The following is a 16473-nucleotide window of genomic DNA, read 5'->3' on the forward strand; positions in this document are numbered from 1 at the left end:
CTTTCTCTCGCTCTCTCTCTCTCCCCCTTTCTTTCTCTCGCTCTCTCTCTCTCCCTCTTTCTCAGTTCAATTAAGTTAAATAGGCTTTTTGACATAACCATGAGAAATCATATTGCTAAAGCACACTTGGGGTACCAAACACATATAGGCTATACATGGATAAATGTAATCTAAATATCTAGCTCCTGCACTTGGTCTTATTTTTTGAGTTATGTACTCTGCCTGCGTTTGACCATTAGACTTGGAGTGTGAACTTTGCCTGAACCCCTGATTATGAGATTGCTTAGTGACTGGAGTTTCTCCAGAATAAATCATTCCCATGGAACTGACTGTGGACTGTGATAGGCTGCTTGCCTCAGAGCTGTCGGTGTGCTATAGTCAATAGCCCCTCAGTGGTTAAGCAACATTGATCCGTTGACGTGTCAATGCGAGACACTGTTACTCTCTCCCAGTTCTTCTCAGATGCTGATATGGTACCATGTTCATCAAGTCAAATTGATGCCAGAATTGAGTTTGACAGACAATGAAACTTTGGAAAAAACAGAACAGAATCTCAACTCTGCTGCTTATATACTTTGCCAACCAACTTTGTTCACCTTTTTCACCTCTTAGCAGCAGAATGGGTAATCGCTCCTGTCTGGCACATTTCTGAAGTTCCTTAAAAGAGCTGTTTTAAAGCCCCTACTCAAAAGGAATAATTTGGATTACCTTTTTTTAATATCTTATTTTTCTATGTTGTTTTATCTTCTCACTTTGAATTGTGCAATTTAAATAGACTTGCCCTGCCTTGAGTTGATTCACATTCAATACCCAATCCAAATGAGGGTCTTGAATGCTGACGCTATGGGAAGCTAGACCAGGGCCTCAAAGAGAACTTGGACTGCAGAAGTTTACTTTCAAATGGAGAGCAGGCCTAGGCGTATTTTTCTTGTGGGTGTGCCTGTGTTTATAAATTGTTTTCAGCAAATGTAAATCAATAGCGAGAGGTGATGTTTTATAATATGCGAGAGGTGAAATAGGCCCATAATAAAAATCCTTTAATGTCATGATTAATATATTGGGGTGTTTTGTGAGGCAGGTCCAGTATTGTCAGTGGACCGGTGGGCTTTTATGAGACTCTGTGGACTCTTGCCAACTGTGAGAAATGGAGGTAATAGCACATAAACTGCAGACGATGAAACACGCAGGTAAGGCTGCTTAATGAATGATCATAGTCTGTCACCTATCTGTGAGACTGTGATCTGTGTTTTATGGATGGAATTATGTTCCATTATGTCTGTGTTTCAGTCCGTCGGGTGGAGTTAGGTAGACTATGTTTGTGTGTTTGTTGGAATTTAATACTTAATACTTAATACTTTTTAAAAAATGTGTATAGATTACTTGGTTGGTTTATTGTTTCATTGTGTTGTTCCAGGAAAGATTGCTTATATGTCACAAATTGTGTCCAAAATATTGCAGCCAGCCCTGATGCTCCTGGTATTTGTCATGTTTCTTTATACGTGTCTGATATGCATTATTCAACTGACCGGTTCCTTTATCGTTCTCTATTGGTCACGATGCATGCACACTGCAGAGCCCATTCAAAAGAGCAAATCTGTGATGGTTCAAAAAATGTGCCATTTAGTTTCCAGCGGACAAACCATGGGTCTTTTCAGTCGTTCTGGACCACTTCCCCCTCACAAAACACACTCAAACAGTGCGCGCGCACACACACACACACACACACACACACACACACACACACACACACACACACGCACGGTCCCACTAAACACGGTTTCTGACTGTCAAGTTCTGTTATCTGAGGGATACTGAGTGTGTGTGTGTGTGCGTTCGTGTGCGTGTGTGTGTAATAGAGAGACACTGAAGGAGAAATGGATAGACTGAGCATGAGTGAGAGGGACTCCAAAAAGAGACTTTTGTAATAATCCTCAACAGAAGCCCTATAATCGCCTCCGGGGTGAAGGAAGAAGTCACAGGTTGCTTGTCAAAACGCTACGGAAACGGCAGGACAGGAAATCAATAGCCTATTATCACACCTGCAACAAATCACCCACTCACCCCCCAGCAAACACACACACACACACACACACACACACACACCCACACACACCCACACACACATAGACACACACACCACACCACACACACCACCGGCACCAATACCACCTCTTGCAAGCCCTTGCATTGCTCTATGCTTTCAAAGCAATATGTCATTATATCCCAAAAGATAGCTCCATATCACTCCCATCAACATCTGAACATAGGTTGTCTCCCATTTAAACTGGCATCCCAGCAATGTCTTGCTGTGACACTGCAGGATATAGCTTGGCAAGACTTAACACTGTGAAACCCTCAGCTGTGTTTTCAGCTGTGACGCTCAAACATTGCGCTATGGCTACCTGGTTGAACGAGGCCCCTTTAAAATCAAGTTCCGTCCACTCAGCTCACAGACTAGATTTAGTTGAACGTTCACATCAGGACCATGACGGCACTCTGTTTTGAAATGTAGTCCCATCCTCTGTTGAGATTCCTTGTGCCTCTCCTCCTTCCGCCCTTCTCAAGTGAATGGATGACCGGCTGATTCGCATCACAAATCGCACAGCCGAGTCGTGGTGGATAACGGCACACCCTCCTCTCCAATCATTTCTCTTCTCCCACTCATTTCATGCATGAGGCGAGATTTGATGTTTGCACTTCCGAGCCGCTGTGTTGACACAGTATATCAAAAGGTAACTCAAGGAAAGCCTCCACCTACGAATAGGCTTGCTCTATGTGTGCCAGCGTTCTTTCTCATTTTCCCACCCTTTTCTCTCTTGGACTCACTCTCTCTCTCTCTCCCTCTCTCTCTCTGTCTCTCTCTCTCTCTCTCTCTCTCTCACTTTCTCCCTCTGTCTCACCCTCTCTCTTTCTCTCTTGGATTCTCTCTCTCTCTCTCTCTCTCTCTCTCTCCCTCTCTCTCTCTGTCTCACCCTCTCTCTCTCTCTCTCTCTCTGTTTCTCTCTCTCTCTCTCTCTCTCTCTCTCTCTCTCTCACTTTCTCCCTCTCTCTGTCTCACTCTCTCTCTCTGTCTCACCCTCTCTCTTTCTCTCTGTCTCACCCTCTCTCTCTCTCTCTGTCTCTCTCTCTCTCTCTCACCCTCTCTTTCTCTCTGTCTCTCTCTCTCTCTGTCTCTCTCAGTCTCTTCAAGCTTGTGTTTGCAGGCCAAGAAAGGACATTTGTTTGAGAGATTCAACTTTGAAATTGTCAAGAGTTCATGTCGAGCTGCTTTGTGACAGTCTTGCTGACAGGTGCGTGTGAGCATGTGTGTGTGTGTGTGTGTGTGTGAGAGCGTGTGTGTGTGTGTCTATGTGCACGAGAGAGTTTGTTTGTGTGTAAAAAAAGAGGCTGTCTTCTCTGTCTCGCCACCTTGATCCCATTTCTCTGAGCTGCATTAGAGTCCCCCTCTATAATTATATCAATGCATGTCCCCACTGAGTGTCTGACTGACTGTGGTCGTTACCTGAAGAGCACTCCGCTATTAGGGCCCCCTCTGCGTTTAAATAGACACGTCGCTTGACTTGATGGGCCTGAAAGCAGTTGATTTAAGGTCTATTCATCTACTGTGATCACGGTCTTTTATCCAGACATCTGAATGCGACACGGCATGAAAGCGAGCTGAGATCGCTCTCTGGGTCGCTCTCGTGGAGTTGGTCACCTGTCACAAACATGCTTCTGTTCACTTTTCTTTCTTTCTTTTTAATTCTCAATGTTATGTGTGGTACGAACACTGAATCCAAAGGGGTAGTCTACTTGTGGCTTCTTCTTCTTCTTTTCGTTTCACTGAAGCATGATGGTTATATGGCAGTTTCCCATTTCTTTACACAGTCCTTTGCATTTTTGTTGAATACTGCAAGGTCTTTTGGGCTGCAAGGGTTAGGTAGTAGAGGGCAGACAAGGCAGTGCTCCATTGTATGGTCTGCTTGTCCACATTCACAGGTGGTTGGGCCAGTCTTGTAGCCCCATCTGACCAGAGCATCTTTGGATCGTCCCGTTCTTGTTCTAAGGCGGTTGAGTGTTTTCCATTGAGCCCATGATGCTTCTTGGCCAGGGGGTAGGTTTTCAGTGGGGAGTATTCCCATGTCAGTTGGAGGTGGGTCATTCTCAAGTTTTTCCATCAAGAGTTGTATTCTGGTTTCTTCCCGAGACTTTGCCTGGCTGAGAAAACTTCTTCTCGACTTTAGCCGTTGGGCCGGGGGGTGACATCCATGGAGGAGGTGGTGTTCATCGCTAGTAGCTTTTGTTTTCTCGACTCGGCTGGCAACTTTCCGTCTAATATCAGCAGGTGCAATGCCAGCGAGGAGGTGCAGGTTGCTTGTATTGGTGGGTTTCAAGCAGCCAGTGATCAGACGGCAGGTGTTGTTCAAGGCTGGGTCAAGTTTCTGGGCATGGGTTGACCTCTCCCAAACAGGGCATGCATATTCTGCAGAGGAATAGCACAGGGCCAGAGCAGTAGATTTTAATGTGTGTGCTGTGGCTCCCCATTTGGAGTTGGTCAGTTTCCGTAGGATGTTGTTTCGGGAACCGACTTTGGCTTTTGTGTTTTTGATGTGTTCCTTAAAGGTGAGAGTACGATCCAGGGTTACTCCAAGGTAGACAGGGTGGGTACAGTGCTCAAGTGGTGTTCCAGACCATTTGATGTTAAGTGGTCGGTTGGCTTCACAGTTCCTGAGGTGGAAGGAGCAGACTTGGGTCTTTGCAGGGTTGGCATGTAGGTGGTTGCGCTCGTAATAGAGGAGTAGCTCATCTAGGGCTGTGGTGAGGTTTGCTTCTACTGCTTCAAACGAGTTCTCTTGGGATGTTACACAGAGATCGTCGGCATAGATGAAGCGCTCAGTGTTCTGGTCCATTGGCTGGTCGTTGGTGTAGATGTTATATAGTAGTGGGGCCAGCACGCTACCTTGAGGTAGGCCGTTTCGTTGTTGTCGCCAGCGACTCTGCTTGTTATTCAGGACAACAAAGAAGCGCCTGTCTTTCAGGAGGGCTCCAATGAGGTCTGTGAGTGCCAGGTCTTTTGTCAGCTCCAAGATCTTTTTTTGGAGGAGGCGATGGTTCACAGTGTCATATGCGGCAGACAGATCAACAAAGACGGCTCCTGTTACCAGTCCTTTCTGGAATCCATCCTCAATGTGTTGAGTTAGCTTCAGAAGTTGGCTTGTTGTAGATTTGCCAGGTCGGAATCCGGCTTGTTGAGGGATGATGGCTGGTTCAGCAACAGGGGCAAGCCTGTTGAGAATCAAGCGTTCAAACAGCTTGTAGAGGTGGCATAGCAGGGAAATTGGGCGGAAGCTCTTTGCATGCGCTGGATCTTTTCCTGGTTTGAGAAGGGCAATAATCCTGGTTTTCCTCCAGATCTTTGGGATGTTTTTTTGTCAGCATGCACTTATTCATTAGCTGAAGGATCCATTTCCTCATCAGAGGTCCAAAATGCTTGATCTCTTCATTGAAAATGTTATCCAGTCCGATGGCTTTACCGGTTTTAAGGGTGTTGATGCTGATATTGAGCTCTTCCGGGGAGAACGGCTTAGTCAATCCCATGGTTTGGGAGTGTTTTACTCGATCTACCTTTGGTCTTGGCTGTTTAGTGGTGGATTGTGGCTTGTGGCTTGTACTTGTGGCTGGAAAAGGGGTTGTCTAGCCCCCTCCACCCCCACCCTCTGGACCTCACTGATTTCCAAAGCCTGGTTACATCCCTGGTTGTGGCCGCTGATTGATGAAGTCATGATTAAAATGAACACCTGGCCTTTGCAGGCATCGGTGCCTCTCGAGCCATCTTTGTAATACATCTGTTAACATGGGGGGGAAATCAATCTCCATCAGTAGGTCCCTCCCGTCAATCTTTTCAGTAAGCTCAATCTAGATGAATGCCACAATCACAGATACCTGCATAGGCTATCTGGAGATGAAGGATGAGGCAGAGACCTCGAGTGACCATAGTTATAAATAATTGTGTCGATGTGATTCAGTGCCGTATTCTAATTACAGGTTTCACAGGTGGTCTACTGGGTATTCATAAAATAAGCAATCGCCCTCAGCCTCATTAAACAACTTGAAATGAAAATGAAAAAAGAACATGAAGAAACATCAAACAAGTAAGACAAGACAATAGTTTTTTTCTTTTCCTTTGTCTTTCTTTAGGACCAAGACATCTGGTTGTCTGTTACAGGCTGGATGTTCCTTATTTGAAAGACCCAGGCTGGCTCTACATAGGCCTACATGCAGGTCACACTCTATACGTATGGCACCAAGTGCACCAAATACTAAATACTTAAATATAAATTCAAACAGATAATACCAGTCTACTATTTACCTGTCAGACTACTACACCATCAAACCAATATAGGCAACTCTAGATGGTGCAGAGATGATAACATTAAGGATTGTGGTGCCTCCTTGGGGTTTGTTTTGATTGCGCCGGACAAGCCCTCACAGTGACGGCATGAAGGCTATAGGCAACAGGTTACTACTTTGTTTTGATTGCCCCATGATGTTTGTGAGTGTGTGGTGTATCCTAAGACTGATTAACGCACCGTTTGTTGAAATGCTAGCCTTCTCATCAGTCTCTCCACACAAAGAAATACCGTTTAAGGCACCCGAATAGCCAGCAGTGGCCCTGTGAAAGACCGAGGTACGTTTTCAAGGCCATCGTTTATGTTTTAGCTACATTTGTAGAACAGAAAATAAACAAATACAATCTCAAGCAGTTAGCTTAATGGTTTCCCCCGACAGGGAATCCAGTCTGTGTGTTTTTGTGTTCATTCATTATTCTATGTTTGAGCTTATGGAGCAAGTGGTATGTGACTTTTCAAAACTCTGTTTTTTGGTAAATAAAAAAGTAGTAGTAGTTCTTTTTTATATTATATTTAAAAATAAATATTGTTCCTTTTCTGTTCTTTCCTTTTTCTTTTTTCCCCCTTCTTTTTTGGATTTGACATAGAGAAACACAAACATGGGCTTTTCCATGGGCTCAGAGATAACTAGTACCTTAGGGGGAGAAGTGAGCGTGTATGAGTGTGTGTGTGTGAGAGAGAGTGAGAGTGAGAGTGTGAGTGTGAGTGTGAGTGTGAGTGTGAGTGTGAGTGTGAGTGTGAGTGTGTGTGTGTGTGTGTGTGTGTGTGTGTGTGTGTGTGTGTGTGTGAGTGTAAGTGTGTGTGTGAGAGAGAGTGAGAGTGAGAGTGAGAGTGAGAGTGTGAGTGTGTGTGTGTTGTGTGTGTGTGTATGTGTGAGTGTAAGTGTGTGTGAGAGAGAGAGAGTGAGTGAGTGTGTGTGTGTGTGTCTGAGAGTGTGTGTGTTTGTGAGTGTGAGTGTGCGTGTGTGGGAGAAAGCCATGACTTGTGGGACTCCTGCAAAATGTACATACATGTGTAATGGGGATGCCTTTGGGACCCTGGGGAGTGAGGGAAGATTATTTAGGGATAGCGGTAGCTGGAACTCTCTCTTTCTTTCTGCTATCAGTCCGCAGAACAAGGAAGTGCAGTGCGGTGTAGCCACAGCACGTGTTTGCGAGCGCAGCATACAGCAGTTGAGGGAAAATTGGTCGCCGTATAGGCACGATGTAATTACGGCAGGCCGATTCTCCCACAATATTATACAGGTTGAATCGCCTCCTTTGGTTTGCAAAATGCATAATCAAATAATTGAGGTGGCTTTGATCTTATTATAGCCTCCAGTTACTTGCTTGCAAACCTTGAATGGTGATTATGATTGTAAGTCTTGCACCTTGACATTTATCAAAAGGCCTGCAATTATGATATTCAGTGTGTTTCCCTTTTCTCCTCTAGTATTGGTCGTCATGACATTAAGCACGCCGCTGGTCTGGGTGTAATCTAAATGAGTTGAAGGTACGGCATATGAAATTGATAATTTTATGAAAAAGCTTTTATTCTTGGAGTATGCTGAATGCAGCCTAATAACATGTCTATTGTATCCACTATTTAAATGTTTACAATCATTTCTAATTCTGTATTGTATTACATTGTTTTTTTTGTAATCTTTTCTTGTTTCATTGTATGTAATGGCAGAGATTAGAGATAAATAAAGTACAACAACAACCATAATCATATAAACAGAAATGTCTGCATTGTTATATGAAGCCCATCTGTTATGGCCAATGGTTAGCATGTTTTTTTCATTGACATATTTAAAAGTAAACTTGGGTGGGCAACAGGGACGTTTGCTCTCCTCTCCTCTCCTCTCCTCCTCTCCTCTCCTCTCCTCTCCTCTCCAGCCCTCTCCTCTCCTCCTCTCCTCCTCTCCAGCCCTCTCCTCTCCTCTCCTCCTCTCCTCTCCTCTCCTCTCCTCTCCAGCCCTCTCCTCTCCTCCTCTCCTCTCCTCTCCTCTCCTCTCCTCTCCAGCCCTCTCCTCTCCTCTCCTCCTCTCCTCCTCTCCTCTCCTCTCCAGCCCTCTCCTCTCCTCCTCTCCTCTCCTCTCCTCTCTAGCCCTCTCCTCTCCCTCCTCTCCTCTCCTCTCCCTCTCCTCTCCTCTCCTCTCCTCCTCTCCTCTCCTCTCCTCTCCTCTCCAGCCCTCTCCTCTCCTCTCCTCTCCTCTCCTCTCCTCTCCTCTCCTCCTCTCCTCTCCTCTCCTCTCTCTCCTCTCCAGCCCTCTCCTCTCCTCTCCTCTCCTCTCCTCTCCTCCTCTCCAGCCCTCTCCTCTCCTCTCCTCTCCTCCTCTCCTCCTCTCCTCTCCTCTCCTCTCTAGCCCTCTCATCTCCTCTCCTCTCCTCTCCCCTCCTCTCCTCTCCTCTCCTCTGGTCCTAAATTATCCGCTCCTCTCTAGAGCTCTCTTTTCCTCTTCCCTGCTCTCCTCTCCTCTTCTCTCCTCTCCTCTCCTCTCCTTTCCTCTTCTCTTCTCTCCTCTCCTTTTCTCATATGATGTTTAAATGTGAACAATAGGTTTTTTGTGGGTGACTCCACAGTTACATCTGAATGGCTGGCGTGTTGACTTAATAATGACTTTGTCCGCCAGAAATTATAAAATAAAAATAAAAATCCCCACTGTGTGTGTTGGGTCCTAACTAATATATATCATTAGCCTTTTTATTATCCTCTGTTGGCTATCACAGAGAAGGTAGAGGTTAGCAGGGTAACCTGAAAACTAGGCCTTCAGCTTGCAGGTTGAAGCACCAAATGTTTAGATTTGCTAGCTAGCCCCGTAGCTGAATTCTATAAAAACAACGATGCGGCTAAAGGGCTAGCTAGTAAGTCGAGACCTTTGATGCCTTAACCTGCTACCTTTAAAAAGCTACGCACAGTGTTCAGGCTGTGATGATAATGACCTTTTCTGCAACCTGATAACGTTCTCCTGTTACTTACACTTAGACTACATGGAAAACTTTTTCTCATCGCTTATTTCGTCCTGTCTGAACATAGGCTTACCCTCTTTCTGCCTTTAGAAAGAGTGTACTGCTCCCCTTTCCCCAGTGCTTCTTCACGTTGAGAAGAATTCTCCAGTAACTCTAGAAGTTAGGACTACTAGAAAATCACATTTCACAACCAAGAACAGTAAAATAGTTGTCTTTCATATGTGTAATCTTAAATTCAGGAACTATAGAATGAAAGAAAAAATACAGTTGTAACACTGTACACTGTTTCTCAATGTTAAAACCAATAAGGAAGGATGGGCATTTTCTCTTTTTAATTGTCCTATTTTTAAAAAAAAAGGAAAGAACGCAAAAGCACACAGACCGAATTCGCTTGGTGGAGGAGAGATTTGCTATGCAAAAGACGCTGACAGCCTTAGGCTGGGCTGCCGACATGGTCTTAATGTGTCAGATTTAAGCCTGCAGTAAGCCTTGGATCTTGTCCAAACTCCTTACTGGAGAACAGGCCTCATTACCCAGAGTTCTACCTCACAGGGGAGTACCCTTGTCAGATGCAGTACCATGTCAGGATAGCAGACCGATGAAGCCCAGTTCTTATGAGCTCTCCATGGACACAGCTGTTACAGTGCCAATTTGGAAGGACAAACTGAGGGACTGCAGTTAAGTAACACACTCTTACACGTACACATCAACCTGCATAGGTTATATCACAACCTTCAAAACACCAGGATTGGGTTTTTACTGGAATCTTAACAGCTTTATGTGTGCACTAGATGGTCGTGGTGCAAAGAATAGTGAAGTGAATGAACTGAGGTTTATCCTCGTGAATGACAAAGTTTGAGAAAGTCCACCATGCTGTTCCATCAAATCCAGTGGACTTGATTTCTGATCTAGATGCTAGTATAATTATTAGCTGCATACAATGTGTTGTATTCCAATTATCACACGCATTGCAATCGGTTGCAACCAGCAGGCATAGCTAGCAAGGGAAATGGCCGAGCCACTTTTGCAAAAATGTGACACCTTTGGTTAGTAAGCCACTATCTCACTGGCATTTTGGAAACAAACGCTGTAAAGACTACAACTTAAAGAAAAACAAACACTGTGAAGACTACAACTTAAAGGAAAACCCTTATCCACCACTGTGTTGGTTAGAATAATGCATGGCTGTCGCTGTAAATGTTACTTTAGCCCTTCAAACTGGCATGTTACAATTGACCTTGCCCACTGTTACAACTGTCCCTGACACATTACCACGTTACACGTTACAAGGCACTCGCTGAATTTAGATGACATTTTGAGAAATAGTTAAGCACATGGTAAATGTAGAGACAAAATATGTATGTTGCATATATGTTAAAATGAACAGTGTCGGTGCCAGTTTTTTTGCATCAAGAATGTTAGTTAAATGTGTTACAGCTTATGACACACACACACACACACACACACACACACACACACACACACACACACACACACACACACACACACACACACACACGTTGTGAGTCCATGTACGTGTTGACCAGCACACATCTGTTTTGACAAGTCGGAATCTGCATCAATAAAACTGTATCCATTTTTTTTACAATTTTATCATAACCAAAAAATCCACCCTTGACTGGAATTGGACTGTAATGTGTTTTTATTTGATCTTGTAGCCAATTTGCCCGAAGCTTACTCGACCTTTGAGAGATGCCTTTTTGGCCCGCTCATGTTTGAACTGCTGCGTCTGACTCACATACGCTCACGCACTGACATTTTCCACAATCAGCTAAATAGGATGAAAGTTTACAGTAGGTTGGTGTAGCCGATCCATGTGCAATAGATTCGATTAGAGCTGAACATTACTGCAGTTTGACAGTTATCTGAAACAAAAAATTCAAACAAATAATGTACAGTATATAAATATCAAGATTCTGAACCTTCATTTCATACTTCATTGATGTTGATAAGACTGCTGTGGCAGTTACAGTGAAGGTTTGTAATAGCATAAATGTTCATAATAGCATAATGTCAACTGCGAACCATGACATTTTCAGTTCCTCTCATGTTCCTGTTCAGTAGACCATACATTTAAAAATGCAGTGTGTGTGTATGAGGGTGTGTGTGTATGTGCGAGGGAGGGCAGGTCGGTTGTGAAAAGCTTAACAAGCAAAAGAGACAGAGATACAGAGAACACTGCATCAGCTGTCTTTATGTGCAGATGTGTCCTGCTGTATTCTGTATGACAGCGTGTGCAGTTTATAAAGGGAAGGGATCAAAATGCCATCTCTACGTTATGTCATACAGATTGTAGAAAAAGTCTGAACCTTTTTTTAGAAATGACCATAAGCTCCCGTGCACAGGTCAATGTGCTCGATCATGAATGTTTTTACAAACCTGTGTTATACCAGTTTGCTGCAGTATATTATAACAGCACATTGTTACAAACTCAAGACCTGATATGGAAGTAAATGGCAGAATGAGGAACTCACACACACACACACACACACACACACACACCCACACGAAACCTACTCGGTTTCACGGCACATAAAACTAAGTTTACGATGAACAGCACCAGATTTTATGGGTAATAATAGCATCTCCTCTCTGACACCTTTTCCCCATTATACTCCCAGTCATGGATGGTATGGTATAAACAACAGACAGTTAAAACTAAAGGTTAAAGAGCCTCTGGAGGATTTATGTTCATTAGCATTAGGGGAATTGATTTCAGTGAGTCGGACATACATACATCTATTGGATTTATTACTTTATTCGCAGAGTATAATGAAAACAGCCCACCTTCAACACGTGAGTCCATAGCGGGGATAGACGCAGGTAATGTAGAAAGCCAGATGAGGGAAATCAATAAATTATGTCCAACACGACAGAAAAAACTGCCTGACAGGTTAAGCTAAAGGCTAAAATGTCTTTTAACACACAGGTTTGTTCTGTCATTCAGATAAAAAAAAGAAACTGCACCACAATGGATTGGACTGGCAGTAGACGTTGTAGGCAGTGAGATCAGCTCATTGAAGCAGACACACTACTGTGAGTCCACTAGCAGCCAATACATGGGAAATGGCAGGTATCAGTCAACAGCTCTGACACCGTATGTTGTGTTCGTCGCCTCAAGGTGGAACTGGCAGTTACTCTGCCACTACCATTACTGTGATTAAAGCACTGGTAGCTGTATTACTTATAGACTATCTTTCGATTTCTGGGTGTACAGAGCCATGTTTCCACGATCGGTTCAGTGCAAGCTAGAGCTATCTTCAGGCCAACCGGAACTAATGGCCTGAGGCCTCAAGCCGTGAAGACAAAACCATTCTCGTTTCTACTGAGTATTGCCCTTATACCCGATAGCCCTGGAGTATTGCCCTAATACCCGTCCTTAACATGCAGCTTCGGTGTGAACGTCACTCATCTGACCATTTCACCAGCGAGTGGCAGAGATGGGCAGTATTTCAATTATTTGTATTCGAAATACATATTTCAACTGCTTTGAGTATTTTGTAATTTGTATTTGATAGGGCCGATAAAAAATCTAACGTAATTTGTATCAAAATACTTTAGAGTAGAGTAATTTTGTATTTAAAATACTCAAAATACTTTCTCCATTGTTAAGGTAGAAGGAGATTTTTTTTCGGTCAGATTCTACCAGTAGACCGTCTGATCTGCCTCTGAATGTCATTGTCGAATCAGGCAACAGTCAGGCAAAAGTGGTGCTTCAAATGACCCCGCCCCTTTTTGGGGCAAAATGGAAATCGCCCAGATCTCTCTCATTGACTCTCACGTTAAATCCATTTTTTTCACAAAACAGGGCTGTGTTCGAAAACTTAGATAGCTGTCTTGATCCTTGTCAATTTATCTTCATTAGTACGCCGACTTAAAGGAGGTTCTTTCAAAGAGAGAATCGAGTTGTTGCACCGAACGTTAGCCATCTTGACAGAATGTGGCTGTGGCTATTACGGCACACTTTACAAAGTACTCTGCAATACAGTGCACTTACATTTGTAGTTTGTTCTGTCGCTGATTAGTGTTGTCTCAAATGGAACACTGAGAGACACAAATGTGGGAGCCTTTAACCCGTAAATCTGTGCTCCGGCCAACTGGAAATTTGAAAGTTAAAAGTTACAGAGAAATAGAGACTGTACTATCAGATAACACAGTTATTGTAACCAGCAATAATGGTTGAAGTGATTTGCGAAGCGTCAGTCAGCCAACTTTCCAAACTGAAAAGCTTCCGAAAGGGCTCCTCCTCTTCCGCTACGTAGCCAAGATGGCGCCCGTTTAGAGTGAGTAGTGTCCATTATTTCACACTGCATTTTTTGACCGTTTGCAGTGCGCCATCCAGGTACCTTCAGTGCCCTGAATTCTGCTGGTTCTGTCAGTGTGAACGCCCTAAGCACTGAAAGTCAGTGTTTGAAGCGTGCAAGTGTGCGGTGATAGACACGGCCTGTGACTTGATCAAAGCCGTATGACGTCCTTATACACAATTACGTATGACAAACGCATGGTGGGGCGAGCCCTCGCGGAAGCCATTGAGATTGCATTGAGATCCCTGTTTTGTGAAAACATGAGTCACACAGCTGCTGCCTGGAAATATATATATATATACATAATCAATCAAGTTGTTGTCTTTTAATAGCTTTGCTTAGTAACACTGATATTCTGTGACTGTTTTTCCTATTTGTGGGGTTCCCCAGAGCTTTGTGTACATTATATAGCCCAAACCTGAATGCTCTGCTATACCAAACTGTGAGAAAACGGAAAATCCAGAAAAAGTATTTCCTATATTTTAAATACAAAATACATGTGTTGTATTTTGTTACATTTTCTGGCACCAGTATTTTGTATTTTATTTTGATACATTTATTTGAGGGGTATTTTGTATTTTGTATCAAAATACATTTTGATATATTTTTGCCCATCTCTGGCGAGTGGGAGGTTCAAGTTGAGGCTTCATGCTATGAAATCCGAATGCCAGGCCGGACGATCTACAATGGACTCACCAGACTCCTCAATTTCTAAAAACTGTCATGTACTGGAATAGTTTAGCAATTGTCTCAGATAGCCAGCATATATCAGTCCACCGGTGGAATTTAGTCAGCACCCCACTGGTGGTCTGTCCGCTCTCGGATCACCCTCATCTTTATTTTAACTGGGCTTGGTTATTAAGAAAATAACCGAAAATGTGAGCAATTCCTGGAATTTCTAAATCATATCCTTGGCATAGTATATTTAAATCATCAGCCACTAAACAGTAGAAGTACATGCCACCAGAAGGCTCTCGAAGTGAAGAATTGGTCAATTAAAGACGTATGTTACACACTGGTAACATCTTAAAAAATGTCAAGGGTTGGTGAAAATTAGAAAAGAAATTGAATAAATTAACAAAGAATTATTTTTTTTAAAGCAAGTGGCAAAATGGTGGGCTCTAATATAAGTCAGCTATAGGCATAGTTCATGTCACATAGCAAGGTAGTCTCAGTTGTTTACATAAGTGAAGTTTACATTAGCCTGTGTTTTAAAGCACACCATGGCTCGAATAGCATACAAATTGTTCATTGGAATAAATTAGCTTAAACAATCATGCAGTAATTTGATGTGAATTAAACCATCCATTCATATTGTTTTCATTTGAGCCAGCTGTGTTTTGGATTGAAACATGTTGAAATTGGATCCACAAGTCATTATAAACCATGTTACAATCTTTTTTTGTTAATTTCTAACTATAAGTTGTAATTGGTAGTGCCCTGGTAGTTATGCAAATATTACCATGGCTACCATTGCCTTGATTTTGTGTGCTTACCAGCTCCAGTGATTCTCCATGTTTTATTATCTGTTTAAGTTATTTGGTAACATGTAGGTTATTAGACAGACTAGTTAACTTCTTTTGGCGCTGAACCTCTCTTACCTGACTCCGCTAACCCTGCCTTTTATCTTGACACTGTCTCAAGCACCATTTAGCCCTACTTGGCCCAAGGGGTATTTGGATGGCCAAAAGCCCCTGGCCAGAAGCCCCGAGGAGGCATGAACAAGCCCCAGAAGTGATCAAGCCCTTGTCAGGCACTAACTCGGCCGGATTTGGCCCGATAATGGAAACGTGACCAGTCGGTGTCCATGGCACTGAGAACAGACAGATGTAAATTTCATGATGAACTTGGAGGATGTAAGAAATGACCTTATGTTACAGTACGTTTATAGAATATTCAGGTTGCTTTATTAGCATTTTGATTGATTTTTATTTTTTATGTCAGTCAAAGTCAGCCAAATATAATTCGGCACGTCAGCCATTGGAAACATATTTATAATCACACAGCATCCTACCCTGGCTTGTAATTCAATCCAATTCAATTTTATTTATATAGCGCCATAACAATACAATTGTCTCTAGGCGCTTTACAGAGCCCAGAGCCTTAGTGCAAGCACAATGGCAACACGGGCAAGAAAAAACTCCCTGTTAGTCAGGAAGGAACCTTAAGCAGAACCACAGCACATAAGGGGGAACCCATCTGCTTGAGGTCGGCCGGGTGGAGATAGGAAGGGGGGATGGGGGAGGGTTGTGTGGCAGAAGGGGAAGGGAAACAACAGGTGTTGTACATAGCCTGCATTTGGTAGATGTACATAATATATATACAGACATCCGGTGGTAAATACATAATACAGACAAGACCAGTTTAGTGGGTATACACTGTGCTCATAGGGTTACTGTTACAGGGGTAAGGGGAGTAGGAACAGAGAAACATGTCAATGGTGGCAATAATATATATTGTATATAAATGTACGGCAGTGCGGTGGCGGTGGGTGCAATTGGCCGAGGGTTTCTACAGGTAGACCGGGTGGAGAGACTACAGCAGCGTCCCATACCGAAGATAGTCTAGATTAGGAAAGAAAGAAAAAGAACAGAGTGAGTGGGTTATTATAGGCATTAGCAATGTGATGAGAGGGAGAGGGAGAGGGAGAGAGAGAGAGAGGCTGCCTGGCTAGGTGTATGGGAATTTTATTTAGTATTTAGTTGGCTGGTGACAGTCGCAACACGCGCCGTGTGCTGTACCCGGGATCTGTCGCACTCCATCACAGTACAACATACGCTGTCTGTAGCCCAGTTTTGTTGATTAGGG

The sequence above is a fragment of the Clupea harengus genome, chromosome 24 (assembly GCF_900700415.2).
Source record: "Clupea harengus chromosome 24, Ch_v2.0.2, whole genome shotgun sequence".
In the NCBI taxonomy this organism is placed as follows: domain Eukaryota; kingdom Metazoa; phylum Chordata; class Actinopteri; order Clupeiformes; family Clupeidae; genus Clupea; species Clupea harengus.